Raw genomic sequence first — 19,721 nt, forward strand, 5'->3', positions numbered from 1 at the left:
TCTCCCTCTCGCTGACCCTCCCCTGTTCATGCTCTGTCTTTCTCTGTCTCAAAAATAAATAAAACATTAAAAAAAATTTTTTTAAAAATAAAAATAAAAATAAACAATTGCTGATGAGAGTGTAAACTGGCCCCATCCTTTGGAGATCAGAGTAGCAAGCTTAGTGCGCTCAGAGCTACACGTCAGAGCGTTTCTCCTTTTGGGTGTCTAGCCCAGGACTAGGGAACTACTCTCAACAGCTGTGCCCACGGAGATGCACTCAGTGTTCAATGCTGCCATTTATGTCATAAGGTGGAAACCACCTAAATATTTCTCAGCGAAACTGGCTTATTCACACAACACTTAAAGTAAAGGGGCTAGTTCTTGGATAAATCTGAAGAACACAGTCCAGGGTGTGGGATGTGGGATGGGGGGTGTGGGGGAGGGGAGCAAGTCACAATTGATAGGTACAGTAGATACCAAATCTGTACATTTTGGAAATACCACCAACGGTTTATACTGTTAATGAATTCAAACATATGAACAGAAGTACAAACCCAAGGGAGGAAAGATACAGAGGAATTTCAGAGTTCTGATTACCTCTGAGAAGAGACGATTAGGGAAGGAATGAGGAGGGTAACTATCTTGGCAATATGCCTTTTCTTAAAAAAAAAAAAATTCTGAAGCAAATATGGCAAAATACATAAGACTCTTATACCTCACCAAAAAAATAAAAAGACAAACAAACATGCTCTTATACCTGGATGTATATTTTTTTAATTTGTGTGTATTTCAAATATTTCTTAAAAGTTCAAAATAATGCACTTGAAGCCCAGAGAGGCATCAAGGAAAGGAGGAAGAGGAAAGGGTGAGGAAATTGGCGAATCCTTAAGGGTGGTCAGTAAGGGGCTCCCTGGCAGGCAGATTCTGATAAAGAAGTCATGGGTTAAGCAAGAAGAGGTGTTACAGAGTGCAAGCTATGGTTTCCAGAGGATGTGGAAGGATGAGAGTGTTGAGTGGCTTCAGAAGAAAAGCTGAGCAGGGTTTTCTGCCTGGGGAAAGACGGGGTCTGATTACCTGCATGCCTCTTCGGTTGCTACCACTTGGGCTGAACTCGACTGTTTTTATCGTGGTCTTTATTCCCAGCAAACATGCTAGCCAGGGTCTAAAACCAGTCCAGTTCAGCACTTCAGCATTGTCAGATTGCAGAACCTGCCACTTCATGGAACATTATTATTCTATACAGTACAATAACAACAGGAGATGAACAGCAGGCTCAGAGAGGTCAAGTGCCTTGCCCCGGCGCACACAGGAGGGCTTCTCTGGCATTCCCACTCTGATTCCAAAGGTTTCCCTTCCCGGACACTATACACTTCCTCTTAGGGTTCAAATGAGCCCTTTGTACGTTTCCTATGTCCTGCAACAGATCCCAAGCAGTTTGCAAAGGGTTGTGGATAACTTTTTTAATTTTTTTTCCCTGTTGCCAGAATTAGACATGATTTCGAAAATAAGGATAAGACATCATGAATGTCCAAGGTATTGGGCCTGCAAGTCTGGGTGTAATTTGCAGGTCTAATATGGAAGTAATGATGGAGTCTTCAGGGCTTGGCAGCAATTGGTTTAAGCTGATCTCAGGGAGGGACTTCCTCCTGGTGGGGACAGATATCTTCTTGGTCCCCAGGTGAAGACCTCATACATCCCATCTAGCAAGAAGACTCAAGCACTGAACCCTCTCCATGGTAAGAGCCCTTTTTGGAGTTGATGCTGGATTTTACGGGCCTGGAGAAAAGCTCTCTGCATTCTGCAGAAGGACATCACCACTGGTTTGATTCAAGGGTGGGAGCTGTTCCGCTCTGACAGCTCCAGTTCCAGGCCAGTGTCTCCTCTGCCTCCCTGATCCTTAGTCTGGTCTGACAAGATGGGCTCCAGTTCCCACCTGAGCTTCAGTGATTCTAACTGCACCATTAGGAAGGAAATCAGAGACCCAGTTAGAAAGCTAAAGCTGAAAGATAACCAGCAGCAGCAGCAGCCACCACAAAATTCTTCAGCGTCCTTTATCCTGTCAGCCAGCTCTAAAACTCAGCTGAGACAGAAATAACCCGCCCCCTGGTGTGGGTTTTTACTGTGTCTTGCTATTTGGTGTCCAGGCACTGCAACGAGTCAAGAACATTGAAGAAAAGAACTTGGCTTCTGGTCATGTCTCTGCTCTGGGCAAGGAGCAGCGTGAACCTGGACCTCAGTTTCCTCATTTTATGAACTTGGTGATTTCTTTCTCTAACTTGATTTGCAAGATCCCTTTAAGTTCTGAATTTTAAACTTTGAGCACCTACTATGTGTTGTAGGTAATGTAAGTGAACAAAGGGATGTTTATTGTATGATCTAACAGCCTGTGACAGATGATAAAGCAAGGGGTAAACTGGGCACTGGAAAGCATGGCAGTGGAAAGAAAGGCAGATCTCTAAGGGCTGGAGGAGCAGGATGGGCAGGACTTGGTGAAGGGTGGGTATTCCAGGTAAGGGAAATGACATCAGCCCATACCTTCTCAACAGCCCATGTATTTGTTGGGCTCTTTCAGTGGTAAGTCCCAAGACCCCAACTCAAACCAGCTCGAGGGAAAAAGGGGTGGGGGAGATTTGCTGAAAGAACAGCTGCAGAGACACAGACTTGAAGACACAGGACAGAGCCAGAGACTTGGCCACCAGGACTCTGTCTCCACCTTCTTAGTTGTGCTCCATTCAGAGGGCCTCCATGTAACAAGGTGAGGCAGGTGGTACAAGGTCCTGACTGAACCACAGTCTTAAAACCTGCGATCCAAGGAAAAGAGAATGAACTTGCTCTCCAACTTAGAAAAATCTGGAGAGTAGTTCTGAGGGCGGGATTATCGGAATCTGCATTACACATCACCACTGTGGGCACAGGAATGTGGGGGTTACTGGGATTCCCACAGAGCCACATGGGCTAAGACAGGAGCGGTTCTCCAAAGCAAGCAGAAAGTGCTACATCAGGGGGAAAAAAGGGGGGTGGGGACAGAATCTGGGAAAACACCAGTAACTAATATAGCACTTCATATCTGTGAACCCAATTTTACAGAGGAAAAAGCTGAGGCTCAGGTTAGGTAACCTGCCCAAGGTCACATGTTAGAAACTGGCAAAGCCAAACCCTAACCCAGATCCATCTGGTCAAATCTACTGCCCAGATCTGTTGTTCTCTCTTCTGATTTAAAAAGCAATGCATGCACCTACTTTTTTTTTTTTTTTACTAAATGATATTCTATTTTTTTAAAAATGAAATTTATTGTCAAATTGGTTTCCATACAACACCCAGTGCTCATCCCAACAGGTGCCCTCCTCAATACCCATCACCCACCCTCACCTCCCTCCCACCCCCCCATCAACCCTCAGTTTGTTCTCAGTTTTTAAGAGTCTCTTATGTTTTGGACCTATTTTTAGAATGTGGACAGCATGTTAAAGAATGAGAATGGTATTAAAGTTACCATCACTAGGCAATAATCATCACCAAAACGTTGTGTTTTCCTCTCAGCCGTTTTTCTTTGTATCTATGATAGATATTTGGCATGTGCCCTTTAATCACCTGAGGTCTTGAGGAATCCGCCAAGTACAGCCAAGGGCCATGGCTGCGGTAAGAGCAGCCCAGATCCCGACAGACCAGACCACCCATCCCCCACTTGCCGTGAGTGTTAGCTGATGGCTCACAGCTGCCCCCACCCAGATGCTTGGGAGGTTTCACCTGCTTCAGGACCCCACCAGCCAAAGACTGACTACAGCTGAGTTATAAAAGCTCGGCATCCTCTCCCTCAAGGCAGAGAAAGCTTGTTATGCTCAAGCTTCCTATGAAAGCAGGTACACTTTAGTTGAAAGGGCATCTTTGACTTCCTTTCCTCCCCTGCCTTGCTTTTATCACCTCCTTAGAGGTGTCCCTCCACTTTTTGCTGCTCAAGAAATCTCATCTAGAGTCTGCTTTGCAAGAAACCTACTGCAGGTTAATGACTGAGAACATTTTAACTGTGCTAAGACCTGGGTTCTAGTCACCTGCCTTTTGAAGATGGATGGGCCATTAAACAGCAGGCCAAACCAAGCCCCAGGGACCACCAGCATTCACCTCTCAACATGGCTTTGTGATTTTCTGTTCCTTTTTATCCTCAAAATAACTCTTATGAAGTGCTAAGAGCTCTGTTTCCTGGTTTAAAAAGCCAATTACTTTATACATTTCTATAGTCATGTATTTATAGAATCATTAAGGCTCTGAAGAAAAACATGCATTATTCAGTTAAATTTCACTGCAGTTTATGGGAGGAAAGTATATGCTGTAGTAGAAGTCTTAATTTAAGGATTCATGAAGATTTTGAATGGATTGATTATCATAGTCCCTCCATTCTGAGATACACAATTTAATGTTTTTCGAAGTCTTAGAATCAATGAATACATTTAGTGAATGTTTTTTTCCCCTCCCATCCCAATCCCTTGAAATCCTATTAAATATTTCCTGTGTATTCATCCACATGAATTCTAGAATTACCTCATTGGATTCCAAGACATTGCCCACCTACAGTGAATAAAATTTACAATAAAATTAACTCAAACCTATAAATTAATCTGGGTAAAAAAAAAAATGACATCTTTATAACATTGAGTGTTTGTAACCAGTACTATGGTATGCTTTCCCATTTATTCAAGTCTTCCTTTATTCTTCCCAATTGATCACTGTCAGTTTGTCCGTGTAAATCCTCTACAATTGTTATTAAAGTTAGTATTTTGTATTGGCATTGCTAATGGGAATCTGAGTTGTTTTCCCTCATATCTTCTACTTGGTAATGTTAGTCTATATAAAAGCTGTTTTTAATATTCCTTAAACATTTGGTTAACTTATACATCTATCCTATTAGTACTATTAGTATTTCAGATGATTATTTGGGGTAAGCTGTACAAATAATTGCATCACTTGTAAATAATGTCTCCTTTTTTCCATTGTTATGCATTTTATTTCTGATCCATGACTCATTATATCAACTAGCACCTCTATAAAAATTTTAAATAGAAATAAAAGAAATCATTGGAAATGACTCTGGTATTTTACCACTAAGCAGGAAATTGAGTGTTTAATATATTTTTCAACATGGTATATACAATGTGTCTCCCTTAAGTAACTGAAGAATTTCCATCAATGATGGGGTTGAGTACTATCAAATGCAACTTTAGGCATTTATTAAATCAGACTCAGGTTGATGTGTGAAACATACTTTACAATTTGGACTAAGTTGGACACGGGGTTAAATGTCCGTTCTAGTGTTCACCTTGGCATTGACCAATTTATCTAACCTCTCCCTGCTTAGTTCCTTTAGCTATAAAATGATAACAACTCATAAGGTTCCACAATCACTAATGAATTAGTCTTGCTTGTATGACATGTCTAACACACTGATGATCCCACAATAGATGTTCAATTACCCACCATTTCCAAAGTGAATCCTACTTGGTCATGGTATATCATTCATTTAATATATGCATGGATCTAATTCACTGGCATTTGATTTAGAATTGTTGCCTTGATCTTCCTCACTGTGTGCCAAATGGAAACATCTTATTTTCTGTGTATTTGTATCACTTGGAAGAAAACTATGCCTTAAAAGTTGGAAAGGATACACTTATATTTTTATAATATATATGCAGAAAATTGCATGAAAGAGTGCATTCATAAATATGTTTGGATACAAAGTGTTTGAAGACTTATTTCCAATTTCTGCTCAATGTCAATGGACAATTATGGGCCAGCACAGAGCTAAGCCTTTCACGTGCATCATTTAATATCATGGTCACAAACACCATGAAAGGAGAATTTCTCTTCCCACTTTATGGATATGGAAAACGAAGCCAGAAGAGGTTAAGTTGTGTGCCCAAGGTTACACAGTAAATGACAAAACAAGATAAGTCTAAAACTAAAATAAATCCTCTTATATACTAAGCAATGATGTATTCATTGAAATGAAGAAAATCTCAACTGATCTAATCCTTTGTTCATTTTTGGCAATTCACATTTGCTCTCAAAAGCATGCATTTCTGACAAAATTTGAGATATATTAGAATTTAATTGTCTCTCATATTTTCTTAGAATATATAACCTCCCCCACTGTCCACTTATTCCTCTTCTAGTATAGTCCTAATTTTATACATTTATGCTAGTTTTCTCTCATTTATAATTGCCAGAAGTTTATTAATTCTACTGTCATTTTGAAAAGACAGCTCTTGGACTTACTCGTCATTTTTATGTTTTTCCTGTTTTCTCATTAGTTTCTGATTTTATCTTTACTATTTTCTATCCCTGATTTATTTGAATTAGTTTTGAATTCTCTCTTATTTAAATTAAAAATATTAAAACAGGGGTACCTGGGTGGCTCAGTCGGTTAAGTGTCTGAGTTTAGCTCTGGTCATGATCTCAAGGTTGGTGAATTCGAGCCCCACTTGGGGCTCTCTGCTGTCAGGGCAGAGCCCACTGCAGATTCTCTGTCTCCCTCTCTCTCTCTGCCCCTCCTCTGCTTGCGCACACACTCTCTCTCTCAAAAATAAAATAAACATTAAAAAAAAGAAAATATCGGGAATGCAAGCTGGTGCAGCCACTCTGGAAAAGAGTATGGAGGTTCCTCAAAAAACTAAAAATAGAACTACCCTAAGACCCAGCAATTGCACTACTAGGCATTTATCCAAGGGATACAGGTGTGCTGTTTCGAAGGGACACACGTACCCCCATGTCTATAGCAGCACTATCAACAATAGCCAAAGTATGGAAAGAGCCCAAATGTCCATCGATGGATGAATGGATAAAGAAGATGTGGTATATATATACAATGGAATATTACTCAGCAATCAAGAAGAATGAAATCTTGCCATTCGCAACTATGTGGATGAAACTGGAGGGTATTATGCTAAGTAAAATTAGAGAAAGACAAAAATCATATGGCTTCACCCATATGAGGAATTTAAGAGACAAAACAGATGAACATAAGGGAAGGGACACAAAAATAATATAAAAACAGGGAGGGGGACAAAACCGAAGTGACTCATAAATATGGAGAACAAACTGAGGGTTACTGGAGGGGTTTTGGGAGGGGCAGTGGGCTAAATGGGTAAGGGGCACTAAGGAATCTACTCCTGAAATCATTGTTGCACCATATGCTAACTAATTTGGATGTAAATTTTAAAAAATAAAAAAAAATTAAAAAAAGAAAATATTAAAAACATAACTTTCCTTCAAATACACCTTTAGCCACTTTTTTTTTTTAAGTTTATTTTGAGAGAGAGAGAGAGAGAAAGTGCATGTGCTAGCAGAGGCCGAGGACCAGAGAGAATTCCAAGCAGGATCAGGGTGTATTCAGCACAAAGCCAGACATGGGGCTCAAAGTCACATGAGACCATGATCTGAGCTGAAATCAAGAGTTAGATGCTTAACTGACTGAGCCACCCAGACACCCCTGACCACTTTCTATGAGCTTTTAAATTTAGGACTCCTCTTTTCCTAATTTTCAAATAATGCCTAATTGTCGTTTTGATGTTTTCTTGGACCTAAAAGATATATGGAAGATACTTTTATCAAGGATTCAGAATTTTTCATTGACATTTTATACTAAGTTTAATTTTATTTCATTCTTATCAGAGAATTTAATCATAACCATTTCTGATATTCAGATTGGCAGGGTTTTTTTTTTTTTTCATAAACTAGCATAGGTTGATTGTGGTAAATACTCCATGAACAATGACTATTTTTTTCTCTCCATTTTCAGAACACAAAATTTAATCCAAACCCGTGAAATTGAAATCAATGTGATTAAATCACCTATGTTCTATTTTTTGCCAAAGACTATGTGATGGTTTTCCTATTTTGTTTGGATTAGGAGTTTGAGGTTTTGGTTTGGGGGAGTTTTGTGTCTGTTTATTGCCCCAACAGCTGAAGCATACAATATATGCCCATCAACGGTGATTCAGGATCATGTAGAAATGGGATCACTCTCTGAATATCAGGGGTGTGTGTGTGTGTGTGCGCGTGCGTGTTTTAAAAAGACTATGCAGAGACTCTAATACGATCTTTTAGATGTTTTATACCATTAGTGCTGAGAATCACTAAGCATAAATTAGTATCATAGCATTCTTGTGAATTCTACCTTTTACCAATATAAAATGACTTCCTGCATCTTAACAACTGCATTTGCCTTCCACTATATTTTTCTTTTCCTGGTATTAATATTGCCACTCCTATTCTCAGTTTCACTTTAATGGTTTTCTCCCCCTCTCCCTTTTAGGTGAAGCTTTGACAAATAGCTGTAAATGGCTTCTGGCGCGTTTTGAACCCAATCTGAGAGGAATTGTCGCTGAATAGGGGAATCTAATCTAGCGCCATTTGCTGTCACTGATGTTTGGCTCTCCCATACGTAACTGATAGCTTTAACTTACATCAGTCAAATCAGCTTTTAACTTAATCAGCTTTTTGTGATAAAACGCTTCTTTCAAGTTTTATGGGCCAGTCCTACACCTGATTGTCCTCGTGTCCATCCCTTGCCCTTGTCCTGACCCTGCCGGGCTGCATATTCCCGTGGCTCTCATAGGCTGGCTCCAGGCTACGTTTGGCCAGTGGGAGACATGGGCAGCAGAAGGAAGAAGAAGTCAGCCTATCTCCCCCACCCCTCTCTCCACTCTGACCTCTAGATCTCCTTCCCTTTTGTCACTGTCCCCTTTCTCTGGGCTTTTCCTCTGCATCCAGAAACAGTGTCTTAACTTTGCCCTCCTTAACACTAATCCTATCTTCTGCAGTGTTATTTCTTTACTGCTTCTAATGCAAGCTTTATTAGGCTATTGAGTTTCCATTTCTTAATTTTTATTTCAGATCATCTCTGCTTGCATCTAGCAACTCTTTTAATCTTACTGTCTCATCTGTCATTCCATGAATCTCAGCATTCAAATTTACTGAGAGCACCAAGAAGCCTCATTGTAGTAAATGGTGTTAGTGACTTTTCCATTTTTTTTTTCCAAAGGTTTGTTCTTCCTTTGAATCTAATATCCCCCATCTTATGTCCCAGAAAATCTTCAGAGATCTCTTGATTTTCTTACTGTTCGTGCTTGATAAAGGAAAGACCTACTCAGGTGTGTGCCAGCAGAGAGTCTGGATGGATCTTCTTTATCATTAGTATATGATGACGACCAGAATCCACATCCAGACCTTAAGCTAAGGGCTGCTTCATATGTACAGACTCTTAAATTCCTAAGAGTCTCGTGTGCATGCTGGACCAAAACAGATTCTCTGACTTCACAGCCTGGCCTTCTGAACATGGAGAAGGGAACTGATTCCAGGATAACTTTATGCAACCCTCTCCTCCTCGGGGAAAGCAGTACACAGATCTCTCCACTAACCAGTGGTCTCTCTCTTCCTTCGTCCTTTCGGCTTTACAGACTTCTGCCATGATCCCTTCCATCTTTTTAATTTCTCAGGAACTGTAGTCCCATGATGGCTAAATACACAGAGGGGATAATAAGGAGTGGTGGAGGTCAAATGGCCTCAGAACCAATCAACTTTTGGGTAAGAAGTAGAAGTTTCCCTCCTTTTTGTTCAGAGGAGACCCTGTGTCTTTGAGGTGGGAAGTAGACAGAAGCAATAATTGAACATCTCCTCTCATGTGTCTCCTACTCTTTTACCCAAGAGTATCATCCTTGCTTTACTAAAGCAAAAATTCCTCCCAAAGTCTAGAATCCTTGTCATTGAAAAGCAGTGGTGTTTTCCTGAGTAGTTTCAGAGGAAGATGGTGGAGGAAAAAGAGAAGCCAAGTGCCACACAGGTAGACGCCACCTCAATTTGGAAATCCCATCCATGTTCTTTGAAAAAACATCTCCTGGGGCACCTGAGTGGCTCAGTTAAGCATCTGACTTCGGCTCAGGTCATGATGTCATGGTTTGTGAGTTCAAGTGTCGTGTCGGGCTCTGTGCTGACAGCTTGGAGCCTGGAGCCTATTTTGGATTCTGTGTCTCCATCTGTCTCTGCACCTCTCCTGCACTCTCTCTCTCTCTCAAAAATAAACATTTAAAAAGAAAAACACATTTTCTTCCCCCTCTCCAGGTTTTCCTGCCTGATCCATGGTGTCCCTATCCAAAGGGGACATCAAGACATTACCCTCTCTGTACTCTTGCCACCTAACAGGTCAGTATCAAACTGCCCCAGGTCTGGAGGCCTCATGCCTCCTTTCCCCATGGCTCCTCTTCCAGCCCAGTCCTTCAGAGGATGGGGTCCGCCCAAGCCCACTTCCCATTTCTCTATGCGGCTGTTCCCACAACATATCATTAGTACTCAAGGGGACTGTTGCGGAGTTGCCTGCTAATTCAGCATCCTGTGATGTTGACCCAGATTTGGATAAAAAATAAACAGAAATATTAAAATAACACTCCCGTTTCAACTAATTACTATGTCAGGAACCAAGAGTTCATACAACAATAGGAACAAAGAATTGGATGTGAGCAGAAATTTTGCAATTTATTATGACCTACAGAACACATTATTTTTTACTCCTCACCATACAGCCTCCTAAAATTGCCATTATGTACTTTAACACGTACTTAATTTTGACTTATGTTTTTCGTGACTTGGGTGTGTATCCATCTTCCACTTAGGCTCCATGTTCATGTAGGACAAGAATGGTGTCTCACTCATCACTACATCCACAGTACTGAGTGTTCAATTCTCCCCCAAAGGAAAAGCTAGGAGCTAAACTGATTCGTTGGGTCCCATAGAGTCAAAGCTAGCATTTATTACGTCTCTTAACCTGGAAACACAAGTGTCCCTAAATAGAACGGAAGCAAAATAAGAACTGGGTGAGTCAGGATAATGAGTAATATTAGAAGAGGAGCTAAGTGACTATAAACAATAGCCAAAGTATGGAAACAGCCCAAATGTCCATCGATGGATGAATGGATAAAGAAGATGTGGTATAAATATACAATGGAGTATTACTCGGCAATCAAAAAGAATGAAATCTTGCCATTTGCAACTACATGGATGGAACTGGAGGGTATTACGCTGAGTGAAATTAGAGAAAGGCAAAAATCATATGACTTCACTCATATGAGGACTTTAAGAGACAAAACAGATGAACATAAGGGAAGGGAAACAAAAATAATATAAAAACAGAGGGGGACAGAACAGAAGAGACTCATAAATATGGAGAACAAACTGAGGGTTGCTGGAGGGGTGGTGGGAGGGGGGGATGGGCTAAATGGGTAAGGCATTAAGGAATCTACTCTTGAAAGCATTGTTGCACTATATGCTAATTTGGATGTAAATTTTAAAAAATAAAAAATAAAAAATAAAAATAAGAGGAGCTAAGTGTAGTTTCTGAAACAAGAATGAAGATTTTAGGACAGATACTGTGGACTACACTATAAGCCAGGGTATCTAAGAAAATGGGGCAGAAACTGGAAGATGGAGCTATCGTCCCTATTTAGCTTGAAATGTGAAATGTGGACAAACAAGCTATATTTAAAAACATTTTTAATGCTTATTTATTTTTCAGAGAGAGGTAGAGAGCACAGCACGGGCACACACATGAGCGAGGGAGGGGCAGAGAGAGAGGGAGACACAAAGTCCAAGCAGGCTCCAGGCTCCAAGCTGTCAGCACAGAGCCTGACGCGGGGCTCAAACTCTGAGATCATGACCTGAAGTCCCACACTTAACGGACTGAGCCACCCAGGCACCCCTAAACAAGCTATATTTAAAAAACAGCCAGAGTGAGTGTGAAATAGACAACTGATGAATGTTTAAATGTGCACAACCAAAATAAATTACAGAAGGGAATATAACCTTCCATCCTCTCATTCCTCTGCCACAAATTCCCTTTCCCTAAAAATGTTATATAAAAGTTATCCTGTACCTAGTAACTGCAAACAAAACAAAACAAAACAAGGCTTGGTGTGTAGGATTGAAATTGCCCATATGTGTCACTTCAAGACCCACCCCTCACTTCTGTCTGCCATCTTGGGTGACTCCCCTTTCTGAGCGCGGCTTCCTCAGCTGTAAAATGAGAATAATACTACCTATGTTACAGGGCTTTTTAGATTGCATCGCATATAAAGTATCTGGCACACTGGAATCATTCAATAAGTGTTCGTTTGCATCGTCTTTCATCAGAAGCCCTCGTGAGCCTAATGAGAGTAAAGGAGAGATGCTTACTTAACAATTTGGACCAAAGCGACTCTGGTGAGCTGACGTGCATTCTTGATTTCATTACGTGCCAGAGGATAAAAATGAACAGTCCTCTGATGGCACCCCAGCCCTCGCAGCTGCCTCTCTGCTGAGGGATTTACGTTCTGCGTGATTAGGCCTGAAATGGACAGGAAGCTTTATTGTGCTAGGCTGGCAGGGTATGGAGGAGCAAATTGATAAAGATGCCTGGGTCAGTGGCAAGCTGGGTGGTTCCTAATTTATAGAAACACATCGAGAACCATTACTCAGGCCCTTTCTTCCTGCTCCCATCCCCCCCACCCTTTCTACTAGACCCTTCTCTGCTCCTCTTTGCCAAATGGGGACTTATTTATGGGAGGGAAGAGGATTTACTGATAAGGATGAGGCATCAGCCAACCCACAGCCAGTAAATTCCCAGAGAAATAACATCTGGTAATTTGCCTTAATACAGCAAACATTTGTTGAACTCTCTCTGCCAGGTGCGTGGACAGCAGTGATGTGGGGGACACACAGGTTCGATCTAGCCTCAGCTCCTTATGCATACAGCCTCTCTGAGCCTCAGTTACCTCCTTGGGAAAAAAATGGGGATGATGCTAGTTTCTCTCGCACAGAGAGTAAATGCTCAATGGAAATTAGCATTTATCAATATCGTCCACCCAGATTTCCAGACTCCAAACCTTGGCATCTTCCTTAGAAACTCTTCCCATTGACCAAACCAAGGCTACAGATGCCAGGTTTACAGAAAATATCCCACCCCTCTCAGGACAACTGTGCTAGTTCATCCCTTCTCTGGACTTCTGCTTCAGGGAAAGGGGAGGATATAGGAGGGGCAGGAAGGGCACTAACATTCATGGAGAAACTCCTTTGGGCCAAGGTGTAGTCATTTTAGACCAATCCTTTTAGTAGTCTCCTAGTGAGTCCCTCGCCTTCGGGTCCACACTTTCCTTCAGTCCTCCAGATCAACCAAGATATATTTCTCAAACAAAGTTCTGATCCTACTGGGGCCTGATTAAAATCCTCAAGAGCTTCTCATTGGCTGTCATATGAAGGTCACAGTCTTTGGTCTGACAGCCAAGAGTCTTCATGATCTGCTCCCAAGTAAACCCAGGTCCCAGGTAAACATCTAACTACTCTTCACCACCAACTCCACAGTCTACCCAGATTGCTTACGTTCCAAGCATTCCACTCTCACATCATCCTTGCTTTTATTCATGCAGATTTTTACTGATATTGCATTGAATGTCCATATTAATCTGAGAAAGACTGACTTCTTTAAGCTATTGATTGACTCTTCCCATTCAAGAGCACAATATGTCTCTTCACTGATTCTGGCCATTCTTCATGGCCTTCAGTAAAGTTTTATAATTGCCTTCACATAAATCTGGCATATTTCTAAGTAATCCCAAAGAGTTTTATCTTTTTTGTCATTGTGCTATTATGAATGAGATCCTTTTATATATTACATTTTCTAATTACATGTCTCTGATCAATAGGAATGCTATTTTTTCTTCATGTTCATCCTGTATCCGGACCTTATCGAACTCTCTTATTAGCATCAACTGCTTTTAGCTGAATCTCTTGAATTTTCTAAGAAAGCCACATCATCTATTAATCATGACTTTGAGTTTAAACAAGCATGGCAAATTTATGATAGGGATATCGAGGCACCTCACAAAGCCCAGGAGCTCAGGAACAAGCAGAATCAGAGTCTCAAATCCATGAGAATTCTGTCCTTCCATCTGTCTCTAATGCTGAACTTAAATTCAGCATTTTTATGTTAATTTATTTGTGAGTGGATTAAAGTGTACAATCCTTTCCTTGTTGGTTTGCTTCAATTACTTTATGCATTAATTCAAAAAATCTTCATGTTATAAAAACACATATATACACATACTTAGCTACAGATTACTTTTTAAAGACATTTTTCAAAATAGCCTGAAAACTCAAACAATATAAAACAAATTTGTTTTTTCCCTAAACACTGCAAGATAAATAAGTGTTGCACATGTAGCTAGAGTCTATTTTTTATTGTATTTTTTTAAAATAACAATACAGGAAAATTGGATCTTTTTTGGTGCACAGTTCTAGGAGTTTCAACACATATATAGATTTGTATAACCAACACCACAGTCAGGCTACAGAGCAATTCCAAATAATTCTTTTGTACTGCCTCTTTTTAGTTAACACTTCCTCCCATCCCCAACTCCTGGCAACCTGTGACCTGTTCTCCATCGTTGTAATTTTGCCTTTTCCAAAATGTCATATAAATTAACCCACACAGAAACGGGAACACTCTTTCACTGTTGATGGGAATGCAAACTGGTGCAGCCATTCTGGAAAACAGTGCAGAGGTTCCTCAAAAAATTAAAAATAGAACTACCCTACGACCCAGCAATAGCACTGCTAGGAATCTACCCAAAGGATACAGGAGTGCTGAGGCATAGGGGCACTTGTACCCCAATGTTTACAGCAGCACTTTCAACAATAGCCAAATTATGGAAAGAGCCTAAATGCCCATCAACTGACAAGTGGACAAAGAAGATGTGGTTTATATATACAATGGAATACTACTTGGCAATGAGAAAGAATGAAATCTGGCCATTTGCAGCAACATGGATGGAACTGGAGGATATTACGCCAAGTGAAATAAGCCAGGCAGAGAAAGACAGATACTGTACGTTTTCACTCATATGTGGATCTTGAAAAACTTAACAGAAGACCATGGGGGAGGGGAAGGGGGGAAAAAAGTTACAGAGAGTGGGGGAGGCAAACTATAAGAAACTCTTAAGGACTGAGAACAAACCAAGGGTAGATGGGGTGGGGGAGAGGGGAAAGTGGGTGATGGGCATGGAGGAGGGCACTTGTTGGGATGAGCACTAGGTGTTGTATGGAAACCAATTTGATAATAAATTATATTTTAAAAAAAATTAATCTGTACAGGTAATCACATTTTGAACCTTCCTAATATTTGTATGTTTCTTTTTTCTTGTCTTACTGCTTTGGCTAAGATGCCATTAGATTCTGTTGGTTTATTTGCACTTCCCCAACTAGACTTTGAGATTCTAAAGAGTGGGGATGGTGTCTCCTTGAGCACCTAGGCCAATTCTTAGCCAATGTATGAGTTTACTACATGTTGGTGGAATAACACATCAGGGCATAGTTGTCAATGGGTGGGCTTCCTATAGGGCCTCCATTCAAGCTTCCCACAACACCAAAATTATTTTCCAGGAAAGGAGTACCTTCTAGTGCCTAGGTGGGTCATAGGCCTGGAAATAAGTCCCCAGGCCCATTTTTGTTAATTAACTCATCAAGACACAAAGGGAAAATCCCACTTATTACATGCTCACTGTGATACATGCAATTGTCAGCCTCTAGTTAGAATTAATTACCTAATGTGGGTTTCAAATTTGAAAGACAAAAAGCTCTGCCTATGTGCTCATTTGGTGTTAATTATTATGGAAACCTGTTTCAACCCAGAGACTCACTCAAAGGGCTGAGGCTCTCCCTCCCATGTAGGATCAAGAAGATAACCAGTGTGATGCTGGCTGACTATCAACAGGCATCTCTTGTTATAGCAACATCTTGGGGAGAAGAGAACTCACACTCATGGTTCTCCAGGATTTTTATCAATGTTTCCCTCTTAAGAGAACTTCTGTGGAGAATTCAGGATATCTTAGCAATCCAAGAACAAGAGTTCCAAGTTCAACAGGCAAATGGAAATAAAATTAGGAGGGGCTGGGTCTGGAACCAGATCCCCCCATTCAGTGGGGAAGCAGGAAAATTACTCCCAACCACTATTTATGGAAGGGTCTCTACCCTTCCTTCGAGACTGTGCAGGATGATAGCTTCTTATACTTGCCAAAAAACGAATAGAACAACCTTCTTGTCTTGAGAGATATTTGTTACATTTCACACAGATATTCCACGGAAGCATATCATATTCTGATCTGGTACTGGCCTCCCATAATGTATGGGTATTTTCCCCCTTTGTTCCATAGCCATTGATGGATCTGGATCCATCTACCTATCTAGACCACAGCCAGAGTGGGAATCAGAATTCACACTGGGGCCAGCTGGGCAGCCAGAAGTTCTAATTTTCACAGCTGAAATAAGTCCTACTTTATCATTCCTGTAAAATTCTGCTGCCTCTTGCTCATTGTTTAGTCAGGGCTGGTAATACAGCTGGTCCCTTAACAAAGGCACTGAGGATAGGTTAATGATTGATGGCAATAATTCCAGAATCAAAGATTTACTTCTACCCTAACCTCAGAACCATGAAAAAAGAGTAAGACATTTAAAAGATAAATTAAAAAGTTAAAATGATTTTCAAAATTCAGGTCCTCTATTGGCTAGACTTAGATAAAAGTCTAAGCTTTTTTTTTCTAATTTTTTTCAACGTTTTTTATTTATTTTTGGGACAGAGAGAGACAGAGCATGAACAGGGGAGGGGCAGAGAGAGAGGGAGACACAGAATCAGAAACAGGCTCCAGGCTCTGAACCATCAGCCCAGAGCCTGACGCGGGGCTCGAACTCACGGACCACGAGATCGTGACCTGGCTGAAGTTGGATGCTTAACCAACTGCGCCACCCAGGCGCCCCAAAAGTCTAAGCTTTTATCTGGACAATAAAGTGGGAGAGTGGGCTCATTTTTGCTTCTGTCTCTCAGCAAACCTATTTCCTTCCCTTGTGCTGGGTCCTACCAAATCTGGACTGATTTCAACTGGAGGTAAATCTGTAGGCAGGGACCCCGGGAAAAGATTGCAGCATACATAGTAATATGCATTGAAATCACCTGGATTTGATATTGAACTGCAAATACTGATTGGTAGGTCTGAGGTTCTTTGTTTCTGAAGAGCTCCCAGGTGATGGTGATGCCATAGACCACACTTTGAGTGGTCATGTGTATTAGTTTCCTATTGCTGCTATAACAAATTACCATAAATTTAGTAGTACAACATAAATCTATCTCCTACAGTTAATGGTGGTCAAAAGTCTGAAAATCTATCTCCAACAGCAGTTAATGGATGTCAAAAGTCTTACAGGACTAAAATCAAGGTGTCAGCCAGACTCTGCTATTTCTGGAAGCTCCAGGAAAGTATCCTTCCTTTGCTTCTTCCAGCTTCTAGAGGCTGCTCACATTCCTTGGCTTGAGGCTCTGCCAACAATGCCAGCATTCCAGCCTCTGCTCCCATTATCACATCACCTTCTCTGAATGTGATCCTCCTGCCTCCCTTTATAAAGACCCTTGTGATGACATTGGGCCTATCTGGATAATCCAGGATTATCTCCTGGTCTCAAGATCCTTAATTTAATCACTCTATAAAGTCCCTTTTTGCTATGTTAGGTAACATGCATAGATTCCAGGGATTAGGCCATGGATGTCTTGGGGAGTGGGGGTATATCATATTCTCTGTCCACCAGGGATTAGTAAGCCTGAATGAAATGGTTAAGGATATGGTGGTTAGGTGGTTGATGTTTGGAACTGGTCTGGGTTCTCATAATGACTACGGGCTGTAAAGAAGCAATATTGGGAGTTCCTATGATTTGAGCACATGGGTGGACAGGTTGTGATAGCTTTCAGGAAGTCTGAGAGCAGGTACTGTGGTTTGGCTGAAATTAAGACAGGACTTTAGGGACTGCAACAGAGCTCAGGCAGGGGCCAGTTCAGACCAGCTCTAGAAGTGACAGAAGCTTAACCTGCTTCACATCTCATTTAAGAACAGAGAATTGAAAAAGCTCTTGGCTTCTCTTTCTCACTATCCCACCTCCCAGGAGACCTGCTTCTCCAGCCCTAATTATTACCAGCAAAGAGGAACCAGTTGGCAAAGTGTAAGTGACAGGAGCCTTGAGGGAAAGTGACCATATCAGCTCAGAGTTCCTAATGGCCAAGAAAAGGTTGGACACATACCCTAAAAGTTAAAGAAGCTTTCAGAAAGTCCAGACAAAGATTGGCGTAGGCTGTGACAGAGAAGATGGGCAGTTCTCAGAGCCCCAGTCTGATCATTTGCGGCCCTGGAGAGAGAGGTAGAACATGTGTAGATAGGGATCTCCCCAGGGGCTGTGGGTTTTTGAAGGTCAAGCAAAGATGAAAACTTGGCATATACCAAAGGGTGGCTGGCATGAGGGTGATACTAACTGGTAAAAATGGATGGGGAATCTAAAGCCCCAAAGAGCTGGGGCTACAAAAAGTGTTCAAAAACAAGATAAGCTTTCATAGTTTGGTTTAGAAGACCAAGAAGATCAAGTAAGGGAAGAGGTCTGATCTTGGATCTTGTGGGGGATATTCTCTGCTTACCCACCCCTGCCCCCAACTCTCTACTCTGCCATGAATCCCTAGAGAATGAATGATCTCTATGGACTCTATCACCAAACTCTCTCTCTGGTTTTGGCTGGGCTTGAACAATGGGAGACATAGGCAGGAGACAGAAGGGTAGAAGTAAAGAAAAGTCAAGGTACTCATTTTCCAGTTCCCTCCCTGCTGGACCAGAGTGGGCCATGGCTGTATTCTCTTACTCAAGGCCACAGCCCCTGGCAGATAGCCCTCTCCTAAAGCTACAGCTCTCTCTTGGGTACTGGCAACTGCTCCCACTAAAGACCTTCTGTGTTCCACCAGCTCCTGTTAGTTTCCACTCAATTGGTCTGCCCCTTCCTCAAAATCTCTTCAATGAGCCCTCTGACGGTCCCTCTGTACCCCAGCACAGCACTTGTAACCTGCCTTGTTCCCCACCCACCACACTTCCCTCTTTCTGCCCTACCTCCCCCTCCCCTTCTCCTCCAAGGCGCTCAAGCTCCCTGTGTGCCCCCCCCCCCCCGCACTCCATACACTTGCTTCTCCGGGTGCCTGTGTTCATGCACAATATGTCTACACTGGGATTCATTAAAAAGGAAACAAGTTATATTCAGAGCTTGAAATTTTTCCCCAGTTGGAGAAATTGGCAAAGTCTAACTTCTGGAAAACATGGAGAAGAGATTCTTCTAATTTTATAATTCCATTTTGCTTGGTCATATTCTGTTTGGGTCTCTGGGGCACAATTAGCTACAATTACCTATAAGGCAGAATAGTCCTGAAATAGTCCTGAAACCCAACAGTCATGCCAACCACTGGAATGGAGGCTCTGGCTCTGTATATATGTCATCGTTTTCCCCCCAAAATAGCCCTTCCTCCTGTATCCATATTGATTGGCTCCATCTACCCAGTGACCTAAACCAGAAACCTGTGGATCACCTAGACTCTTAAGAGCCCTCACTCTCCTGCGATGCCTGGGTATGTGGCTCAGTCACTTAAGCATCTGACTTTGGCTCAGGTCATGATTTCTTGGTCCGTGGGTTCGAGCCCCACATCAGGCTCTGTGCTGACAGCTCAGAGCCTGGAGCCTGTTTGGGATTCTGTGTCTCCCTCTCTCTCTCTGCCCCTCCCCCACTCACACTCTGTCTCTCTCTATATATATATTAAAAATAAACAAATTTTTTTTAAAAAAAAGAGCCCTCAGCCTCCTTCATCCCCTGTAGCTGAT

General features: G+C 41.6%; 1 long non-coding RNA gene across 1 annotated transcript; it reads right to left on the reverse strand.

The window, feature by feature from the left end:
- Window positions 1–1,427: 1,427 nt before the first annotated feature.
- Window positions 1,428–18,096, reverse strand: LOC123384308. The gene is made up of 2 exons (XR_006595176.1): window positions 17,248–18,096; window positions 1,428–1,935 (listed from the first exon to the last, which is right to left on the reverse strand). It is a non-coding gene; the product is annotated as an uncharacterized LOC123384308 (long non-coding RNA).
- Window positions 18,097–19,721: the final 1,625 nt, after the last annotated feature.

Source organism: Felis catus, chromosome A3, assembly GCF_018350175.1.
Source record: "Felis catus isolate Fca126 chromosome A3, F.catus_Fca126_mat1.0, whole genome shotgun sequence".
NCBI lineage: Eukaryota > Metazoa > Chordata > Mammalia > Carnivora > Felidae > Felis > Felis catus.